Below are 22,881 nucleotides of genomic sequence, written 5' to 3' on the forward strand. Positions count from 1 at the left end.
CACAAACTGTGAGATCATGACCTAAGCTGAAGGCAGACGCTTAACTGACTGAGCCACCCAGGCACCCCCTTTTTTTTGAGCCTTTAAATAGGTGATGATGAGAAAGTAAAATATTCTCTTGACAAATCAGTTTGGGCTGCACTTGGTTTCTAATACCCATATGTCCCTAATGAATTTCCAAAAGGTGGGGCATTGTATACTTCATTACTGGAATGCGGATTCCATGGTGAGGAATGCTATTGTTTGGAATACACGTGTGCATGTGTGTCCTGGGGGTGGAGGGAAGGCTTCTGGTGCAGATGCCCTTAAGGTACGAATAAGAACTTAATGTTGTATTTCCAAATAGCTGGATTTCTCATAGGGTGTGATGATGGTAGACATTGAGAGTGACCTTTAATTTTTTTAAATGAACACTAACAACAACAGTAAGAAAGTGCTAGGAGAATATAGCGTTCTCAGAACATGGCAGTGGGTTAGTAACGCGAGGCCAGGTGCAGGATTTGAAAACTAAACCGCCGCGCTGTTAGGTGGTGCTGATCCATCAGTGAGTGCTCTTAAAAACTTCCAGGAGCTGATCTTAATTATCCTTTTTATTTCATGTGCTTTGTGATTGTTTTACTACCCTTGATCCCTGGCATTTCATGGGGCTATCCAGTCTCACGAGGCTACACAGAAGTACCTTTGAGACCCTGGCTTCTGCCTTCTCCTCATGATCTGCTTGGTCTTCCTGTGCCCTCCATTTCCGGCCCCCAGCACAGGGCTGGACCGTGTCCAGAAGGCTCCATGAGCCGCTGTCAGCATAGTCCTGGGAGCTGAGGAAATTCCCCCTCAGCTGTTCCCCTTTTAGTAATTAGAAATAGACCTTAATCTTAACCAGTAAGTCCTTCAGCGAGCTGACAGATGCATCGGTGGAAAGACTGGGGGTGCCGAGAAGGTGCCACCGAGATGGGCATTGCCTCCATTCTGGAAGGTTCGTAGGCTTCCAGGGGCAGAGGCCGGCACCCAGGTGGATAGTGACCAAGCACTTGCTGATGAGGATAACCCCAAGTGGGTTGTGGAGGCTGAAGACTGTTGAACTTGGGTGCTGTAATCTCAGTGCCGTGGATTGTTCTTAACAGCTGGCGCAGATGTGAGCCTGGGATCAGGAAATCCCTATCACTTCCCAGTGACACTCAGGGAGGTGATTGGAAATGGTTTTAGAAGACTGTTCTGAGAAAGAGTTGACCTGTTAGGAGACAGTGTAGAGGGCCAGCAGGACTGGCGTTTGGTTACTTCTCTGTTGCCCCCTCTCTGCCCTTTGTGGTCAACACTCTCATGGCTGGTTGAGCATAGCTTCTCACCAAGCGACCACTGCCCAGGGAAGGGTGCCTCCATGGCTTTGGGTATTTCTTTTCTGTCCTGCATTCTTGCTCCTTGACCTACCTTGCTCTTCTCATCTTTGTCTCCTTCCCTTCATTATATATCTGTTTATTTCACAAAGAATAAATGCTTATTGCTAAAAAAAAAAAAAAAAAAAAAAAAAAAAAAACCAAGAAAAAATGCATATAGGTAACGAGGGGGAAAAAAACACCAAAATTGTTACTAGTAACGTTTTGTGGTATTTCCTTCCATTGTTTTTTCCAGGCATGTGAGAGCACACACCCATATAGAGTTTCAAAAATGAGCTCACACTGTACATGGTGGTTTGGTTTGTCTTTTCTATTTAAAATATATCATGGGGCTTCCTCTGATAGGCATCAAAAACCAAAATAGATGGATAGAGATATATTAAACCAAGGGGAGCAGAATGCTAATAATATGTAGCATCTAGGAGGTGGGTAAGTAAGGTTTACTCAATAATTTCAGTAAAAGCACAGGACATAAAGAGTGGACATCTGGCTGTATCATTATTACAGGTCATATGGCAGCACTGTATTGTCTTACATGGGTATATTGTCATTTATTTAGCCAATTCCGTATTGGCTGGATGTTTAGGTTAGGTGTGTGTTCCAGCGGGGGTGATAGGGGGATGTATGTGTGTTTTAGTTAGCTGAATAGCTAGTTGACTTTTTCCGCCCATCCCGCCATCTCCGTCTGTTTTCAAGGGAATGGAAACCGTGTGTAGGAATTTGGGTAGCAACTCCCATTTCGTCAGGAGACAAAAGTACCTTTGAAATTCTTTCTGTTAGTTTTGCTGTTAGTGTATAGACAGGTGGTACATTAATTCTCTCGTTGGTTTGCCTATATTAAGCAGAACAGTATCTTTAATTAGACAAACATATTTAACCCAAAATGTGTTTATTCTCCCCTGTCTATTTTTTTTTTTAATTTATGGACACTGCGAGTCGCTCACAGTGGTGCTCAGGTGCACACTCGGAAGGTAGAGGAGGGGTGGAATCAGGAGAGAGGCAGACAGTGGACTTCACCAGATAGGAAGGCATAAGCCCAGGCTCACTTGGGATCACAACCCCTGTGCGAAGGACCCATCTTTTCTTCCCGTGTCCTTTCTTTCTGTTCTTTATCCAGGGAGAAGCTATGGTAGCATCATTTTGAAGGATTCAAGAGTGACGCATCCCTGGGTTAGCGTTTGCCTCCGGGAGTAGCTGGGCTCTCCTCTGCCCCATCTATGGTTGCCTTTTGTGTTACGCTCCAGTCCTTGGTCTGGCTCAGTTTGGCCACGGTGCCATGTGGTGTTCCTTTCCTAGCAGAGTCGGAGCATTGAGTGCGCGACAGAAAAGGCATCGGGGCCCCCTTGGATCAACCAGAATGTGAAGTACGACAGGCGCTCCAACCGCAGAAACCTGTCCTTCACCCCACTCTGTAAATCTCATGATCCTTTTACACAAAAGAGTTTGGGGAGATAGTTATTATAAGCTCCAGAGATGTTTCAGACAAGGCATTTGAGACTCAAAGACATTAAGTAACTTGCCCAGGGGTGCCCCTGCAAGGCCAAGTCTAGGGTTCTCCAGATCCTATAGGCCATGCTGCCTACTCCTCTTGGTGAGGGTCCTCAGGATGTCGAATAGATTGCCGCACAAGAAAAAGAGCCATTTGTCTAGAAAACACTGGCCATTTGAAGACTGTAAGAGGAGACCGATGGCCTCAGGGTTGGGAAGCACTTGACCTTTCTGTCCTAAGAAGAACATTCACGATCATTGCTGGGAACTTTGGTCTTCACACGTCATTCATGGTGTTGGGCATTCTGATGAACGTTATCTCACCTCTCAGTCAATGAGATGGATCTTACAGTCTCGGCTGCTCGCTCCCTCGGATCCACTCCTCCATGAGAGGTGGCAGCTTCCAGAAGGATGAAGTGACCTGCCCAGGATCATAGCCGTCAGCATTGGAGGCAGTATTGGAACTCAGGTTTCCTTCACTCCTAAGCTGCCCCTCGTTTGTTCTCCCCACCGGAGGACGTTAAGTGTTGATCGCTGCTCTTCATGGGTCGGGTCCTTCTCTGTAAGAGAGTTTGCCTGCCACCTGCCAGCCAGCTTCACATAGTCAGACACGATGATGAGAAGGCCGTTCAGCTCCTGTAATTCCAGGACGGAATTGTCTTCTCTGCAGGGACACCTGGAGCAGATACGTAAAATATAAATACACGAAGCAAGAGGTTGCAGATTTGTAGGAATCTTTATGTTGTGTTGTCTCAAATGTAACCACCCGTACTCAATGTACGTGGACTTAAAAATTATTTTACATCATCTGATACTTCTCGGACAGTGTGCGAATTCTCTTCTGTGTCTTTGCACACGTTGAACAATGGAGTCCCTAAAACTTGCCCTACAACCCTGCATCTCTTGTAAGGAAAGTCTTGTCTGTGTGCCCTGTCTGCTACACATACGAAGCCACGTGTGACAGGAACAGTATAACTCCTGTAGGCTTTCAACATTAGCAGTAGGTGAGAAAGTAGACAAATACCAACCCTTCTTAAGAAAAGCCATATTACAAATGTTTGTTCTGGGAAAAAAGACAGTTGTTACTTTTGTTATGCAAAGGACAAAAATAGGATGTGTATTTCGACTCTGAAAAAGTAAGGTATCAAGTGACAAAGCATATTCCAGGTGAAGTCCTGATTTTTCCATGACATCTTTCTCTCAGACCTCAGAAGCACAGAAGTGTACATTTGGGGACATTTCTGAGAATTTTTAGAATATTTAAAAAAATAGTACGGCAGGGTTTTCCATTTGTTTCGTAATTCCTTTGGGAATATATATGTATGAAACATTGGTAAGATGTGTGCGGACAATTTTAAAAACACACGAGTGCATTTTGGGGTATGCAACCCCAGGGGTGCACCTGTTGGTGAAAGCAGAAAGCACAGTGCTTCTTTTGAGTAAAGTAGCATCAGGAAATAGAACTGACAGTTGGAAGCATACCATAATTTCTTGGCATATAACACAACTTCGAAACAAAAATAACCATCCACCTGAAATTTATAAATGCTCTGTCTCAGGTACGGAAACCAACTTTTTACCTTTTTCAAAAGATTGCGGACAGTTAAACGGGGTAAAAATAGCAAAAGATCAACAATATCTCACAGTCTGCTTTCTAGTCTTCATTATTCTTTTAAAACGGGGAATAATGAATCGGTACAATTAGTGAACATTGTAACGTGCCCAGCACTATGTGTGAAGCTGTTACGGTATCATCCCTGAAACTCTTGAGTGGTAAGGCCTGTAATTGGCCCTGTTTTACAGCCACAGGAGCCAAGGCTCAGACAGGTAGAATTACTTGTTGGAGCTGCACAGCTTTTAAAAGGCACTTTTAAAGGCACTGAGACTTGAACCCAGGCAGTCTGACCCCCACAATCACCCAACTACTGGGATATGTTGCTTCAGTGTTTTTGTTTTAATTTTTTTTCTCTATTCACTTCAGAATATCCTGAGATCTGTTTGTCGTGAGGGAAGTGACTCAGACTTAGGTCTCTTTTCATCCAAATAATAGGTGAGCCTTAGTATGATCGTACAATGGTGGACAGAATCACAGGCTTGTGGCCCAGTACCTACTGATGAGGTCATAGAGGCCTGTGTTATCGGCACGCTCATTCATTCGTTCATTCGCTTGTTCATTTGTTCACTCAGGAAATATTTCTGTGGCAGTTACGTTCCACCCACTGTTCCACACACAGGGCACAGAGCAGTGGATAAAACCAATCCCTGATCTCGTGGTGCTTATATATTAGTAGAGAAGACAGAAATCATACAAATAAATGGTATGTCCCTTGGTACTAAGTGGTCTAGAGAAAATACATTAGGACAAGGAAATGGAGAATGTGAGTGAGGGGTGTATTTTACCTAGGAACTTAGAAAAATTTTTAATGTTTATTTTTGGGAGAGAGAGAGAGAGGCAGAGCGTTAGTGGGGGAGGAGCAGAGAGAGAGGGAGACACAGAATCTGAAGCAGGCTTCAGGCTCTGAGCTGTCGGCACAGAGCCTGATGCGGGGCTCGAACTCCTGAGCTGCGAGATCATGACCTGAGTCGAAGTGGGGCGCTTAACTGACTGTGCCACCCAGACGCCCCATTTACCTAGGAACTTTAAGGAAGTAAGGGACAGTGAGACAAGAGGGGGGCGCTTTGAGGATTTCTGAGGGAAGAGCATTCAGGAAGCCAGTGAGTGCAAAGACACTGTGGTGAAAGCCTGCTCCTTTCATAAAAAAGCATACTAGTCACAGTAATCTGCATTTGCATATTCCTTCCTGATTGGATGATCATTTATATCTCTGGGGAATGTCATTATCCATCCGTATTAAATGATCAGGTCCCAAACAACCTAAACATGGCGCTTCTGGTTCCATAGTTTTCGTAAATATGGAATATAGCCCAAAGGATTTGTCCAGTGATTGTATCTCTCAGATACATCCTTTCCTAGCCAGCTGAGTGACTTATTTTTAGTGGACTGTGGCCTTATCCTAGGAATTGGAAAGCGAGATCTACATGTTCTATGGGGCAGTGGTTGTAATAGGCTGAGAATCTGGTCCTCCTGCTTCTGGTTACCCCTCTAGAGCAAATAAAAAGGATTGCCTGTATGTTCTGAGAATGAGTGACTAGTGCATTATGGCAGAGGAAAACATCTTTGAATGGTTTTGGTCTCAAATCTAAAAACGTTTCACATTAGTCAGTGACATGTTATTCGATGCTGTATTCTTAAAATTTATTTGGCAATAGTTTTGCAGATTGTTAATATCGATCCACTGGAATTCATATTTTCTTGATGGAAAAGTCTTCTGAAATCCACGATTTCCTGCTGGACATTCACAGCAAAATGTATATTTAAAACCCTTGTGAGTGTGCGCATGGTAACAGCTCTGTGGAAGCCTGATTAGCTGGTTTCCAATTTGCCAGATTTTAAGTTGTGTTTTTTTTTTTTTTTTTTATACCATTCTTTCTTGTTAGGGAGAGTATAAAGGCATCAGAAACCCACTCACAGCATTTCATTGCTGATATCCCTCAATATAGAATAAACAATTAAACTGATTTGAGTACGAATTATCTGTGAAATATTTCCTTTATGCCTGGCAGCCCTATGCAAAAATTTCCGCCTGTTGCAAATTGAAAGTCTTCAAGTTGCAAACCCCCCTGAAGAACGGTTTTGATAATAGGGACGTTGTCAGACCCTTAACTCTGCCGCACACTGCCGGGAGCCTCCGGAATAACGTTTAATGTAGTTGTCGGGCAAGGAGTTGGTGGCAGCAGTGAGGATCCCTGCTTGAGTGCTCCCTTTCCTGACGGGGAATATAGGGCAGTGATCAGGCGGAGGGTCTCAAAGGAGGTCTTAAATCACTGGGTAACATGAAGAATGGGAGGTACACAGGCTGCCAGGGAAGTGGCCACAAAGCTCCTGAATTGCAGAGAGACAGATAATTCCTGTATGAACACCCAGATGACTGGGAACCTATTCCTTATGGATTAAACAGTACCCGAGGGCACTAAGGCTAATAGGAAATGCTGAAACGGAGATTTTTGTGGTCTCTATTTTTGTACTGTTTATGATCTGCCAGCAGGGATACTTCACGGCATTAAAGACATGGCCAGAAAGCAAGAAGATGTGTATGTACACACACACACACACACACACACACACAAAGTTCCTCCATATCTCACAACCCTGATATCACATATGGCCTTTGCGGACGAAGTATTGTGTGTTGTTTAGTCTTGGAACTTCTTTTAAAGATAGGATGTCATTTACAATCTTCAGGCCATATGTTTACTCAGACTTAAGAAACACGGGCTAATCTTTTTCTATTTTGAGGAGTAATAAATTGAAAAGATAATTACATAATATGGTGCATAATGTAACTCTGGCTTGAGCCATATGTGTTTAATTTTAGAGAAACATGCGTGATGACAGGTTATGAAGGATGAAACTATTTTAGTCTTTTTAGGGATTAGAAGCATGATTTTTTTTTTAAAAGTGTCCTTTATCCCCCTCACCCCTTCCCCTGAAAAACAACCCAATACACAAACCCAATGAATAGCACCCTACTGAAAGCAGTTTTTTTTTTTTTTTTCTTTTTCTGGTGGCCACTGGCAAAGAATCTAAGTAAGAGGGCATATTATTTCCAAGCTCTTGTAAAATGAGATGCAGGCTTCTGTGTGCTGGGGCGAATGTGTAGCATGCGGTTCCTAATGCGAGAGCAGAGTGGAGATGCTGCATTTAAAGTCAAGCAGAAATTTCTCATCTTGAGTATCCAGTTAGAAACACCAGTTATCTCTTCCCTTATTGAACGTGATAGTGTATCTGATACAAAATGTCATGGTGGGAGAGGTGCAAGATTTTTTTTCTTCCTTCTGCAAATATCGCTTGAGTACCTTTGATGCTCCACCCAGGACACTTGGTACCTAAGGTGCAGAGTCAGCTAAAATACTGTCCGTAAAACTATTAAGCAAGCAGAAGGCTCGTTGACAGAGACCCGCTTTCAGTGACGCTTTAGAATGTGTCACTTTGCCCAGGATCCTGGCCTGAAGCAGGATTGTCAGGTGGGGTGGACAGAATAATACCCCCTGAGTATATCTCCATCCTGGTCTCTAGAACCTGGAAATATGATACGTTACATGGAAAAAGGGGAATTAGGTTTGCAGGTGGAGTTAAGGTTGCTAATCGCTTGACTTTGAATGGGGGAATTATCCTGGATTATCCCGTGAGCTCAGTGTACTGGCAGGTTTTTTTAAAGTAGAAGGAGAGACTGAAGAGATAGAACCAAAGAGAATTAGAGCTGACCCTGCCCGCTTTGCTGGTTTGGGATATGGAGGAAGGGGCCACATGCCAAGGAACGTGGGCAGCCTCTAGAAGCTGAGAAGGGCAAGTGAGGAAACAGATTCTCTCCTAGCTCCTTCCAAAGGAACACAGCCCTGCCAACACCTTAATTTTAGCCCCGTGAGACCCTTTTTGGACTTGTGACTTCCATGACTGTAAGACAATAAATGGGCCTGTTTTAAGCCAGTAAGTTTGTGGTAATTTGTTATAGCAGCAGCTGGAAACTAATACATTGGAGGAAGACCGCGTGCCTGCCGTATGGTGACTAGATCGGATGTTAGCGAACATGGCTGCCTGTTAGAATCCCCTGGAAGGGTTTAAAAATGCTGATGTCTGGATCTTGGGACCCTGAAACTCTAATTAGTCTGGGGATGAAGTGGACACGGCCATTTTGTAAGTTCTCCAAGTGACTCAGATATGCAACCACACAGGTGGAACACTGGTGTAGGGTATCAGCTTTGGCATTGGATGAACCTGACTTCCTGTCGAACACCTCCCTTGGGCCACCTGGGTGTGTGAGCAAGCTATTCTCTTAGCCTTAGTTTCCCCTTCGGTTATGTGGGGATACTGTGTGAACTTCTACCTAGGGCTGTGTGATCCTGACTTATGGAAGGGCATGTGTCTTTCCATGGTTCTTGCTCAGTAAATGATAGCTGCTGTTTTGACTCTTCTTACAATGATTAGGATTCACAGAGGCAGATCCCCGGCTGAGACAGTCCTAGGCACAGAGCCTGGCCGATGTGTATGGCTTGTATTCACAACTGCCTTCCAAAGCAGCTGCTGTGATTATACCCCTTCCGTGGAAGGTAGAGAGCATCAGAAGAGCATCAGAAAAGTTAAGCAGAAAAGTTAAGCAGGAGCCTGCTCTTGAAGCTGGGTGTCACTCTGAGTTTGGGGCCCTGCTTACCTAGCCCTCCTGAGTCGTGCAAGGCAGATGTGTAGGAATGTGGAGGGTGGCAGCTGCCTGCCCTTGAGGCCCCTTTGGTGGCATTTCACAACCCATTGCCACTGTCAGTCCCCGGGCTGGGGGTGGCATTTTCCACTGGATTCAGTCTCTGCATGATAAACCATATTGCCCTGTTGCCTGCTGTCAAGGAAAAGGAGGTTGAAAGCCATGGGAATGATGATTCTTAACAGTTATAGGCTGTTTGCCTCTGTCTGCCGTTTAATCTAATCTCAGGTTCAGTTGATACTATTGATTAGGTTCTTTTCAAAACCGTATGCGGCCTACGGGGCTTCTCCACGTGGGGTAAAATGTTATTCTTCTCCTCCGTGAGTTGAGAAGAAAAGGTGAAAGTATACAATTAATTTGCCTGCACTTTCTCGCAAATTGTATGCTGGATTTCTGTGAAATGCAGTATGGAACAATATTCCAGGCAAATTATTGTTATTTACTGTGACTTTTGCCTGCGTATTTAAAGTCAACAATTATGTTTCCTTTCTGTACTTAATGGCCTTTGTACAACATTTTTAGAAACTTGGTGAGGTGTCACTAAGAGAACCTGCGCTTTGACCCTGTGGTTCTTGGGAAACAAGTTAACAATATCAGAAGTAACAACCAAGTCCTGTTTCCAAAGGAAATAGCCCAACACATTGGGGCTGTCTTACCCCTCCCTTCCTTTAAGGTAGTTAATTTTCTGCAGGCCCTTGCCCAGAGTCCCTTTTGTTTTAGGAAATGCATAATCTTTTGTCATCCTGGCTGTCAGTATCACTGAAGACAAATAGTAAAATTGAATTTGATAATCTTAAATTCTTTCTTCTTCACACAGCATGCATTTGGATGGCAGTTCTGTGGTCTTTGGAATTCTATCATTCCTTGGGTCCTTTAGAAAGGAAACTTTGAAAACTGACGTGTAGTTGACATAGACCGTTACATTAGTTTCAGGTGTACGACATAGTAATTTGGCAATTATATACATCATACAATGCTCACCAGGATAAATATAGTCACCATCTGTCACCATACGGTGTTATTACAATATTATTGACTATATTCCCTATGCTGTACTTTTCATCCTGTGACTTACTTATTTTATAACTGAAAGTTTGTACCTCTTAATCCCCTTCACCAATTTCCTCATCCTGCACCCCCTCCCCTCTGGCAACCACCAGTTTATTCTGTACTTACGAGTTTATTTCTATTTCTGTTTCTTTGTGGGGTTTTTTTTTTTTTGTTCATTTGTTTTTCATTTTAGGTTCCACATATAAGTTAAATTATATGGTATTTGTTTTTTTCTGATTGATTTCACTTAGCATAATACCCTCTACATCCGTCCATGTTGTCACAAATGGCAAGATTTTGTTCTTTTTTTAATGTGTGAGTAATATTCCACTGTGTGTGTGTGTGTGTGTGTGTATGCATGCATGCACACCACCTCTTCTTTATCCTTTTTTCTTTTTTAAGTTTTTTTTTTTTTATCATTTTTTTTTTTTTGAGAGAGAGAGAGCAGTGGGGGAAGGGCAGAGATGGATGGAGACGGAATCCTAGGCAGGCTCCATGCTGTCAGCACAGAGCCCGATATGGGGCTGCAAGTCACGAAGTGGGAGATCGTGACCTGACCTGAGCCGAAGTCAAGAATCCTTTTTCTGCCAGTGGACATTTGGGCTGCTTCCATACTTTGGCTGCTGTAAATAATGCTGCAGTAAACATAGGGTGCATATATATTTTTGAGTTTGTGTTTTTGCTTTCTTCAGGTAAGTGACCAGAAGTGGAGTTACTGGGCTCTTTGGTAGTTCTGTTTCTCATTTCTTGAGGAACCTCCATACTGTTTTCCAGAGTGGCTGCACCAGTTTGCATTCCCACCAACTGTGCCCTAGGCTTCCCTTTTCTCCACACCCTCACCACCACTTGGTATTTCTTGTCATTTTGATACTAGCCATTCTGGCAGGTGTGAGGTGTGATTCTCATGTACATTTCCCTCATGATGAGTTATGTTGAGTATTTTTTCATGCGCTTGTTGGCCATCTGGATGTCGTCTTTGGACAAATGTCTTTTCAGGTCCTCTGCTGATTTCCTTTTTTTTTTTTTTTTTAGCATTTATTTATTTTTGAGAGAGAGAGCACGAATTGGGGGGGGGGTGCAGAGAGAGAGGGAGACAGAGAATCCAAAGCAGGCTTCAGGTTGTGAACTGTCAGTGTAGAGCCTGATGTGGGCTTGAACCCACGAACTGTGAGATCATGACCTGAGCCGAAGGTGGATGCCCAACCAACTGAGCCACTCAGGCACCCCTGCTGATTTTTAAAGCGAGATTATTCGTTTCCTTGGTGTGGAGAGGAAACTCTTTCTGTTAGAGGTGGGACATCTGTGTATCACATCAGTAATTGTTCCCTAACCCCAGCCTGAGTCCCAAAGTGATGTCCTTTTTGTGGTTCCCTTACTTTGATCGCAGTTTAGCAGCCATCTGCCTGACGGTTTTCAGTGGTGAGCTGCATATTTTTTTTTTTTTTTTTTAAATGCTGTCTCCTGTGTGGAGGTCTATGCAAGGTTTTTGTTCTATCAGGGGCTCGTCGTCCTTGCCCCCACTGGGACTGATGGGAGCAGCTTCTGTCCAGCCACGTGTGCACATGCCAGGGTTTTGTGAATTTGAAGAGATCCAAGTTCATTCTTCCCAATTTCCAGGTACTACGGATTATGACATTTCCACCCAATAAACAGAAGGGAAGACCTAACATGCCCCTGAACTAGACTTTTGAGAAACTAATCTGGCTTTGCTTCCACGGTGTGTTATCTAATGACTGTGTGTAAAAAGACTACCTGTTGGAATGACTTTGAAACCCTCTCCAGAGGCACTTGACACGGGATGGAGGAGGTGCCCAAGATGTGCAAAAGTTAGAGGCAAGTACAAAGACCAGCCGTCATCAACCTGTATTCCCTCCACCTTGAAGGACAGTTGTTAACATTTCGTCCTCTTTGTTTATGTTTGTATTTAAAAGGAATACAGCGTTTCACCTGTGGCCTGGATGCCCTTTTGTCTTTCCCCTTTTTATCCTCCGAAGCCAGTGCCATCGGGAGTGGGGGCTCCCTCACTCCACCGCATTTTTGTACGCTTGCTTACACACAGAGAGCCTTCTTTCGAGAGTGTTTGGTTTGTAGTTTAGCCTCAAAGGACATTGTATCCTTACTACCCTGTGCTTTTTTATTCAGCCTTGATTTTGAGAACCATGAGCGTCGATCTGTGCAGGTCTAGCTTACCTCGCCGGAAGTCTACACGATGTTCCGTCATTGAAGGATGCGTTGTGCTTATTCATTCCAATGTCGGGGGACATTTATAACTTTATTTTTATTGCAGCGAACAACTCTGGCATGCATGAGAGCTTCCTTAAAGATCGAGAAGCAGAAATCCTGGGACGCCTGAGTGTACTTACTAAAGTGTACTGGTCCTCAGTTTCGAGCTTGTCTCCATGGCACGTTGGGAAGCATGGCAATGTATCATGTCTTCCCTCAAGGAGCCTACAGTGGTGAGCAGGTGGCGGAGGGTAGCTCTCTGTGCCCAAGAACTGCTTATTTGGGCTGGACGGTATTGGTGCCCTCAAGAGGAGGTAATGGTCGGGGCGCCTGGGTGGCACAGTTGGTTAAGCGTCCGACTTCAGCCAGGTCACGATCTCGCGGTCCGTGAGTTCGAGCCCCGCGTCAGGCTCTGGGCTGATGGCTCGGAGCCTGGAGCCTGTTTCTGATTCTGTGTCTCCCTCTCTCTCTGCCCCTCCCCCGTTCATGCTCTGTCTCTCTCTGTCCCAAAAATAAATTAAAAAAAAAAAAAAAAGGAGGTAATGGTCTGCTTAGACTAACCCTGGTCTCTTGTGACAGACAATTCGAGTTGCTTTGTGTCCACTGATTGCACCTGTTTGAGGAGCAAGATCCCACTATGTTGACTGAATGGCAGTCAGGTAGTGGCATGTTTTTCTGTTTCAGGTAGTGACACATTTTAGAAAGGGAAGGCATCCCCCAATTAGTCCAGCAGGAGAGCCCAGCAAAAGGTGTCCTGCACGCAGCCTGGTTTTGAGCTTTCTGAGCTGTTGCTTTTGGGGGGCTAACAGAGCCCCAGAGAGAAATGTTTGAGGCAACAGCACACAAAAATTGAGCGAATGAAAACAGAAATACAAGAATAAAAGGGAGGAAGAATTTCTGAGTGAATGAGGCCTTTGCTGCTCCTTCTCCTCCTGAGGTGTGATATGTAGATCTGTCCCGTGCTTAGGCCTGACAGCTTGTGGGGACCAGATGAATTTTTCAGTCAGCATGAGAAATGCCATCCACACCAACTGATACCCTCCCCTGGCAGCTGCCTCACTATCTTTTATCATTCCTCTTGATCCATCATCCAGAGAATGCTAGAAGGCACGAGAATGTAAGTTCCAAATAGGAATCGGTGCCTGTTTTCTATCTTGGTTTATTTTCAAAAACCTTTTTGAACTTTTGAACTGCGGGTACCCACGGGCCACTGTGCAGGGGAGTCGATAAATAAAGATAATGTTGATGTGAGTACGGTTTCTTTCATATGTAACTAGAGAAGCATGTGAGTTCCAGATAAGCTTTTCTTAGAAAAAATAAAATTCTAAATGTCAAAGTTTTTTGAGTGGGGGTAGCAAGGGCTCCAGCACTAAGACCTCCTTCGACCTGAGCCCAATGAAGAGAGACTCGAGCGGATAGCGTGTAGGTAAATTTGGCTGAAGGCCCTTCTGTTTTCATTGAACACAGGCTTTCCTCCCACTTGCGTGTTCTCTTAAAGCCTCTGCTTACTCAAATTTTACTTTTCCGTGTTTGCCCGTAATGGTCACTTTCTAATTCCTCCCCCACAATATTGAGAAATGGGGGAGTCAACGTCTCACACAATGTGGGTCCTGGCTGTGGGAGTTTGTTCTTTTCTTCTGTTCCGACTTCTGGGAAAATAATCCAGCTTCTGTTATTTCACGAGCATCTTTTGAAATTGGAGGTTTTATGTTCAGATAAAGGCACATGTGAAGCACCGATGATACGTAAATAAATGAAACAGAAAAGCCCTGTGTTATGAACACCTCATCCAATTAGGCACCTGTTTTTCAGATTGTTTATTAAAGTTTTGAGTTAAATAGGTTTAGTGCCTTGGTGCCTAGGGTTTTATTAGCCCGTGGATGATGTTGATAACGCTATTGGAAACAGGAGTGTAATATTTCCCCTGCTTGCCAATTTTTCAAATAATTTTTAATTTTTAAAAATTTTTTATGAATTCAGCCTCACACACCACCCCCCCACCCCCACCCCCAGGAAAACATGCACTGCCAAGTGCAAGGTGGAAACTAAAAGCTTATCATTTAGAAAAAATGTCCATATCTGGAGATACTGGTCATAATTTTTAACATTAGGTGAATTAGATTTAGCATCAGCATTTCACACGTTAACTTTTTATCACTGTGTCTACATCTGAACTATTTTTGGATTAACAGATCGATAAGGAACATGGTAGGCATTTACTACATATTTGTTGTATTAACAACCGGGCATTTTTCAATGACTTGATTCAAAGCTCATCTCATGTAGAGATTTCACAATTCAATAAACGACTGTAAGAAGTGGGGAGGTCAGTGTCGCTGGCTGAAGTTAACACATCAACTGATTTTGCTCTTGCTAAAGTTTGAGCATGTTGCCGTCCGTTTTTGTTTTGTTTTGTTTCGTTTCTGTCTTAAGTGTTTTAGGTACGTGCTTTTAGGTAAGTGTTTTAGGTGGAGATACTGGTAAGAGAGGATGGTTTTTCATGTTCCACCTCAGTAGGCTCTGCCGTTTATCCTCAGTTTACCTCCCCAACCCCCACCGCCCCTTTCTTCTCCCTCACATGCCAATAGTGACTCACTCTGGGTAGATGGTACAGCTCTGGTCTGTGCAGAATCAGGCATTTGATTTTTATTGACTTTGGAGGAATTGGCAGAGTTTTTAGAACTTTAGCGACCCCCAAATAGTTACTTAATTTGAAACCTGCTGGAATTTTTTATTACTAAACTACATGGTGGGAGGCGGTGGGATACAGGATGAATGACCCATTTAAAAAAATATCTCTATAGCAGAATGTTTTTCTTTACCACTTGGGCTCCTTAGAGAATGTATTACCTTGTGGGGTTGGCTCCTGGGGCGATGTGTGCATGTACATACCATGGTATACCAAAGTGTGTTCATATGTATATGTGCGCACGCACAGACACACACATACACACACACGGTTGCTACATTTTCTAAGGCCGAGTAACTCAAGTTTCTTTCCTAACACAAAAAGTCACTTCCACGAAAAGTTGCAAAATAAACATTATAATCAGTGAGGCATCACAAATAACTTTTATGTCTAAATCAAGCTATTAAATGCTTTTTTATTTTTAAGTAGATAGGGGAATAAAATAGCTACATAGTTCATAAAGTGGTATGCCATTACTGCCTGCTGTGCCCAAGAATTATGCCAGCTTTTTACACTCATGAAGTAAAAGCGGATTAGAACTGTGATCAATGTATTACCCTATATTTCTTATTGTGCTTTATATTTCCTTTTTGAGCACCTTTGTAGACTAAATGGCTACTAATGACATAATTACAATTGTTTGTCACCACCATAATGCGTGATTTCCTATCTCATCATGAAGATGTAAGTTAGATAAAAGAGGAGTTTTGGCAGGAAGACAAAGTGCAGTGATTTATTAAAGGCCAGATGTGGTTGTTAAAAGCTTTTCTCCAGAAGGCTCAATTGAGTGATGTGAAATAGGAATGAAATCGCTCTACACACCCAGCCTGTGGCTCTTGGTGTGAGTGACATAGTTGCTCATGAAAGCACGACGAATGAGCCACATGTTTTATTGTTGTGTACAAATTTTACGTTGGAATTTAAACAGGGCGAGGAAGGTTCACCGGCAAAGTCGGTGTTTAAAGGAAACTCACGAGACTCGAGTCCTGGCAAGATTCTTCAATTTGTTCAGTGCCTCGTAGCGAGAACCGAACTGTCTTAACATTTCTGTCCAGCACTGTTCAAAAAGAGAGAGGGGTTATGCGAGCATTCAAAGAGATCAGAAGCAAGTGGAGGCAAGATATTACTTACACGCTGTTGACGTATATATCACACACGTAGACTCGACATATATACACTCAGATTCGATAGATGCTTCTAAGGGAAAGGCACCGTTTCTGGTTTTAGTATTATTTGCACATGCAAAGCTCTGTTAAAATAATGTTAAGACCCTGGAGTGATAGAAGCTATGAGTGGTTTGAAGAGTGTTCTCAAGCTTTTAGAGAAGGAAAAGGGTGGGGGAGAAGAAAATGGTTATTTCTTAAAGTCAAGCTCTGGTCAGAAGGTTAGTGATCTGTTTCTCTGTACTTCCTCTCTCCTCTCTTCCCTCCCCTCTCCCCCTTCCCCCACTTCTCTCTCTGTCCTCTCCCTCTCCTCTCCCTCTCTTCCTCACCCCTCCCCACCTTTTCTCCTCCTCCTTCCTTCACTTCCCTGTAAAATTTTATACAGAGGAGAGTTACATTGTGGGATTGGTTCTGTGTAGTGTGGAACTTGGAATTGTGCCGGACATGGGAACTCTCCTGCCTCTTCCAGGGTGGATAGAAAAGTTACTTTAGGGGCGCCTGGGTGGCGCAGTCGGTTAAGCGTCCGACTTCAGCCAGGTCACGATCTCGCGGTCCGTGAGTTCGAGCCCCGCGTCGGGCTCTGGGCTGATGGCTCAGAGCCTGGAGCCTGTTTCCGATTCTGTGTCTCCCTCTCTCTCTGCCCCTCCCCCGTTCATGCTCTGTCTCTCTCTGTCCCAAAAATAAATAAACGTTGCAAAAAAAAAATTAAAAAAAAAAAAAAAGAAAAGTTACTTTAAATAGTATAAATGGAAGACCGAGACTTTTGAAGAAGAACTCTGTGAGTGGTGGGGGGGGGGGGGGGTGTTCATACTACTGTGACCTGCCCTCCTCTCTTAGTGCAAAGCACAAGGTCCTCTGCACGTTTTCTGTCACATCCTGTAGATTTATTGTACTCGGTGATTACATGTGTACTTGTAAAATTACTTAATGCTCATTCCCCCACGTCCAGGAAGGGATTGTCCTGTCCTATTACCTGACACATAATGTACATTTGGGAAGTATTTGGGGCACCCGGATGGCTCAGTCGGTTGAGCATCCAGCTTTGGCACGGGTCGTGATCTCGTGGTTCATAAGTTTGACCCCACATCGGGCTTGCTGCTGTCAGCAAGGAGCCCGCTTCGGATCCTCTGTCCCCTTCTCTCTGCCTCTCCCCTGCTCTCTCTCTCTCTCTCTCTCTCTCTCAAAAATAACTAAACATTAGAAAAAAGATGTATGAAAAAAAGGACATATTTATAGACTCAATCAAACGAACCACGTGGACAGTAGCCTGCATGCTACATATCACTTGGAGATCGCTAGCCAATCCTTCCAGATAAAACTTTCCCAAACTGTAAATATTTGTCCACAAAATTAATAGAGCAATTTAGGTGGATTTTTGCCATGCCCTTAACTTGAAGTTTGGAGCCTGAGAATCCACTTAGAGTCAGTCCCTTCCGAGTTGATTTTTGTCTCCCAGGCACCTATCATGTAATTCCAGAGACTGCCACTTGATGGCTCGTGCCCAACCCTTAGACCATTAAGAGAAAAACGTCAGAAAAACACACGTTTTCTCCACCCCCTGACTGTGTGTCTTTCATTTTATGATACACATTTTCTTTATGACTCCTGTGTTGACCCTTAGAAAGAAAGAACCAAAATGGAAATGCAAGGAGTTACGTTTCAGAGACATAAAGCACTTCGGACCAGCGCTGTCTCCATGGGCTTGAGATGTGTGAACCCACCCCAGGGCCTATGCTCAGAAGGGCCCTGCCTTTGCTAGAACGCACTGCTGTTACCATCTTGAACTTTTTTTTTTAATTTTTTTTTTAACTTTTATTCGTTTTTGAGAGAGAGAGACAGATTGCAGGTGGGGGAGGGGCAGAGCGAGAGAGGGAGACGCAGAATCTGAAGCAGGTTCCAGGCTCCAGGCCCCTAGCTGTCAGCACAGAGCCCGACGCAGGGCTCCAGCCCACGAACCGTGAGGTCATTGCGTGAGCTGAAGTCATACCCTCAACCGACTGAGCCACCCAGGAGCCCTTTGAAATTCTTAATAGTTTGAACAAGGGGCCCGCATTTTCCTTTTGTGCTGAGCGCCCCCCCCCCCCTTTATGGGGGTGGCCCCGCCCATAAATGCATGTTCTGTCATTGTAACCACATGTGACTTTCTGTTACTTGAAGCCAGGTTGCCTCAGGACTGGTCTCACCTGCCCGTGGCTCCTAAAGGCTTTTTTGAGCCTCGGTTGGTGGGAACCCTGCCCTCCCTGGACACAAGTGAACAGAATAAGAGTTGGGTTTTAACTCGGACGTCTGGGTTCAAATCCTGGCCCCATAATGGGCAAAACGACTTCACCGTTCCCGGCTCAGCTTCCTCATTTGCAAAAAAAGGAGATGATTGTAACACGCCTAGCTCATTAAGCTGGAAGTGAGGGTTAGATGAGACAGTGTGTGCACACGCTCCTTGGGTGCCCTGAGCACTCGGTCACTGCTGGGTCTTGTTGCCATCGCTGGGCAGCACATTTCTGGCTACATGTGACACTTGCTGCCTCCTCCTGCTCTTTGTGGTCAGTGCTCCGCTGAAGTTGCGGGATTGTCCCTGTGCTTCGATGTGCTAACATGTCAGCCCTCAGGGTTCCGTGAAGCCCGGTGCCAGAGTTCCAGGGAAGCCTTGCCTCGGCTCTGCTCGCTGTGTCCCCCTGACCAAAGCCCTGGCTCCCGCTACTCCCCTCTGCTCCTCCCTGTATGTGGGATGATTCCTGAGCACGGAAGGGATTTGCGTAACCAAACTCAGTATTCTCTCACCCATTTCTGTTTCCCAGCGGTTCAGAGATGTCTCTTACTCAGCGTACCTTTTGCAGACCACTGAAAACACATCCGAAGCAGATGAGTAACTTGTAACTAAAATCCCCTCCCCCTTTCATGCCAAACATTGACCATATGAGAGGCCCTCGGGTTCTCGGGGAGGGAGGAGAGATGTGTTATTGGGGACGGACGTGCTATGGGATACGATCCATCCCTTCACCTAACAAATGTCGGGTGTTGTTGTAAGCACCAGAAGTGCAACCATTCACAACACCGCAAGACCCTTGCCGTTGTGTGGCTGACATTCTAGTAGGGAGCAGGTATTAAAGACCGCAAAGAACAGTGTCAGAGAAAAGTGCTGTGTGGAGAAGTAAGACAGGGCGGTGGAGTAAGACTGCTTCTGGGCCACTGTAGACAAGGTAGCCAGGGAAGGCTTCTCAGAGGAGGTGGCGTTTGAGCTGAGATCCGAATGGCAAGAGGGAGGCAACCAGGAGTAGGGTGGAAGGTGAGCATTGCAGACTTGGAACAATCGGTGCTCAGACGCTCAGGTGCCACGAGCTTGGTGGACTTAAGGAACACAAAGAAGATCAGTGTGGCTGGAAAGAGGTATGCAGGGTGGACAGGGGAAATTAGTTGGGCAAGAGAATTAGTTGGGGCCTGATGGTGGACAAGGTCATGTCACCCCTGAGCTTTGTTGCTCTAGCTATTATTTTCAGGCTAACAGAGAACCAGGAATCTGTTCAGTCATCAGCTGAGTAGTTAGATCAGTTAAGCAACCTCTAGGCATTAACTGGAAGGAAGTAGATGATTTTACCTGGATTTATCCACTTTAGTTCTTTTTTCTAAAATTTTTTTTAATGTTTTTCATTTCTGACAGAGAGAGAGACACACACAGCATGAATGGGGGAGGGACAGAGAGAGAGGGAGACACCGAATCCAAAGCAGTCTCCAGGCTCTGAGTGTCAGCCCAGAGCCCGACGCGGGGCTGAAACTCACAGACAGCGAGATCATGACCTGAGCCGAAGTCGGATGCTCAACCGACTGAGCCATCCAGGCGCCCCCGCTTTAGTTCTTGAAGTAAGAAGCATTATCTGGGGGTGCCTGTGCTCAGTCGGTTGAGCGTCTGACTTTGGCTCAGGTCACGATCTCACAGTTTGTGGGTTTGAGCCCCACATTGGGCTCTCTGCCATCCGAGCAGAGCCTGCTTTGGGTTCTCTGTCCCCCTCCTACTCTGCCTCTCCCTCTCCCTCTCCCTCTCCCTCTCCTTGCATCTCTCTTTCTTTCTCAAAAATAAACATTAAAAGAAGAAGAAGAAACATTATTATTATTATTATTATTATTATTATTATCTGAATGGAGCATTTGGAACTTGAGTTGCAAGACAAGTCTCTTCTCTACTGGGACAAGCTATTTAGTTCCCCAGTCACCCACAGATGGATTATGCCTTTGACACAAGGTTGGTCTAATTTTGAAATGACTGAGGGCTCATGGTGACTGCTGGGCAAATGTGAAATCATATGCAAGTATGATGTGGCTATCATGATTGATAATCCTCACTTGTTAACCTTCCCTGCTAAAAATACCTAATTTTTAAAATTATACGAATGTATTTTTCTGCTCATTAAAGAGGTTTTCTATTACTCATGGAGAAACCTAGCAGATAAAGTCAAGATGGATATAGTTACCTTATTCAGTAAATGGTTCCTGGATACTTGTTCACCTTCATAGATAACTGACCTTCTTTTTTAAGGTCTGGAATATTATAATAACACATGGCCACCACCTATAGGATTCTCTCTCTTATATTACTTGTCTCTTAGCTGGACTGAGTTTGAAATATGGGAAAATTCAAAAAGAAGGGTTTACTGTTAGTTTAGAAGACTTGTCTTTAAAGAGGATCACAGTAGTTTTTATAAGATAAAAAGTGACTTGTGGTCACCTTGGATTTGGCTTATGGATATGAGCAGTTTACATGCTGTTCTTTGGGAGGAGGTAATTATCGTGGAAATTGGGTCTAGATAGTTGATATTTTTGATGCACAAGCCGGCTTGTGTCTCCATCTACTTCTCAGAATCTCTTGATCTGCTCAGCAGGACACCTGTGTATGTCAAGGAACCAGCTAGGGTAACATTCCATTGGTCCAGTTTTCTAAGATGAGTTTTAGGAGCCGTGTAAATGGCCCCAGGGAATCTGTATTTTGAGATCTTACACTTTTTTGATTTCATAGGCATCCCTTGGAAAGATGATGTCTGGTTACTGGAAGACTTTATTGTTATGTTTTAAAGAATTTTGCATTCTGCTTAGAAGTCATTTTTGAGTTTTATTAGAACACTTACTCGCAGTGGTGCTAATTATTTTAAATATGACCCTGGAAATGGGCTATGTCAGCTTGAAAAGACTATTTTTAACAGAATTTGGTTTTAAAGGCAGGTTTTATAGACATTATAGTAATACCATTGTTATCTAATTAGCATCCACTGTGCAAATGTACGTGATATTAGAGAGGCAGGTATACATAAAATTATAAATTGTGGACATTTTATGAGTTTTTTTTTATCATGAGTCTTACACAGTCATCATTACTTAACAGTGTGAAATGTGGCCTTAGACATTACATCATACAAAGACCAGGAGACAAACACACACACACACACCCCCCCCCCCCCACACACACAAACCTTGAGGATCAATTTTTGATTATGATAAAGTTTTAGTATGAGGCATTTCTGAATATGTGTCATGAGCATGAGTCATGATTTTCACACCAAACCTGACCTATTAAGATTATGTTTCGACTTCAAGGGGTTTTCAGTATTTAAATTCTAAACTTAATTCTAAGGTTTCAAAATGATTCACATTCAAATCTACTTTTATGTTTTATAATTAAATAAGAAAATATTGCTTATACCTACATTTTTACTATTCTTGGACATATTATAATTATTTCTTTAATTTCACCAATAAAATAGCCCATTTCTTCATTAGTAAATTACAAGGGTATCTCAATAAAAAAAATTTTTAGTGTAAATGTGGCTTGCTATCTCCAATTGCCTTTTCAGTGTGGAATTTTCTTCTTTCGTTAGTTCTTTTTGTAAAATGCAAAGATACTTTCTAGGTAAATTAATCCCTCCCAAGCAGTAAAATCACTTCCTTTTTGGAAAGAGTTATTAGAGTCTTCTTCTTTATAATCTTACATAGCACTACTGTTAGAGTGAACAATGCCTGGAAAAATTACACCAGTTAAAAAAAGAATGATTACGACCCAGGCCAAATACACTGCAATTATGTGTTCATGGAAAAGTGAGCTTTCTACCGGGAAAGGCATGATAGAGATGCCCATGAAATTTCCAAAGTTTAAGTATTTTTGTAAATTAGGTTGTTCCTAGTTAAACAGGTGGCTTTAAAGGCTGGTTTCACTGTTGTTTTAATCATAGTTTAGTTACCATGGAGAAATATGCAAGTTAGCATTTATACACAGAAGTGAAATTTATGCTGCATAGATAATAGCCTAAATTTAGCTTGACTTAAGTTTACCACTTCCTTTTTTTTTTCAGCAAAAAAGAATAATAATATATCACATATATCCATTAACAAGTTAATGTCTTTAAACGCCACTGTTACATTTTTAGAGAATTTCTCTTCTCCAGCATCAACGGACCACTTCTGGCAATGTGGTTTCTCCCAGTGCTGAGCATAAGAGAACACATTACATTTGATTTGCTTGAACTATGTCATCCTTAGGTTTAATAGAGAAGACTGAGCGAAGTTTAAGATCTGTCATGTGGTGT

General features: G+C 43.5%; 1 protein-coding gene and 1 long non-coding RNA gene across 2 annotated transcripts in view; both read left to right on the plus strand.

Annotated features, from left to right (window-relative positions):
* The window catches only part of FOXP1 (forkhead box P1), a 512,855-nt gene that overhangs the window by 72,765 nt on the left and 417,209 nt on the right, over window positions 1–22,881 (plus strand). The gene's annotated exons all lie outside the window — the stretch shown is intronic.
* Window positions 11,314–13,714, plus strand: LOC147583520 (uncharacterized). The gene is made up of 2 exons (XR_015248288.1): window positions 11,314–12,777; window positions 13,003–13,714. It is a non-coding gene; the product is annotated as an uncharacterized LOC147583520 (long non-coding RNA).

This window comes from Puma concolor, chromosome A2 (genome assembly GCF_028749965.1).
Source record: "Puma concolor isolate L17-30 chromosome A2, mPumCon1.1.hap2, whole genome shotgun sequence".
Lineage (NCBI taxonomy): Eukaryota > Metazoa > Chordata > Mammalia > Carnivora > Felidae > Puma > Puma concolor.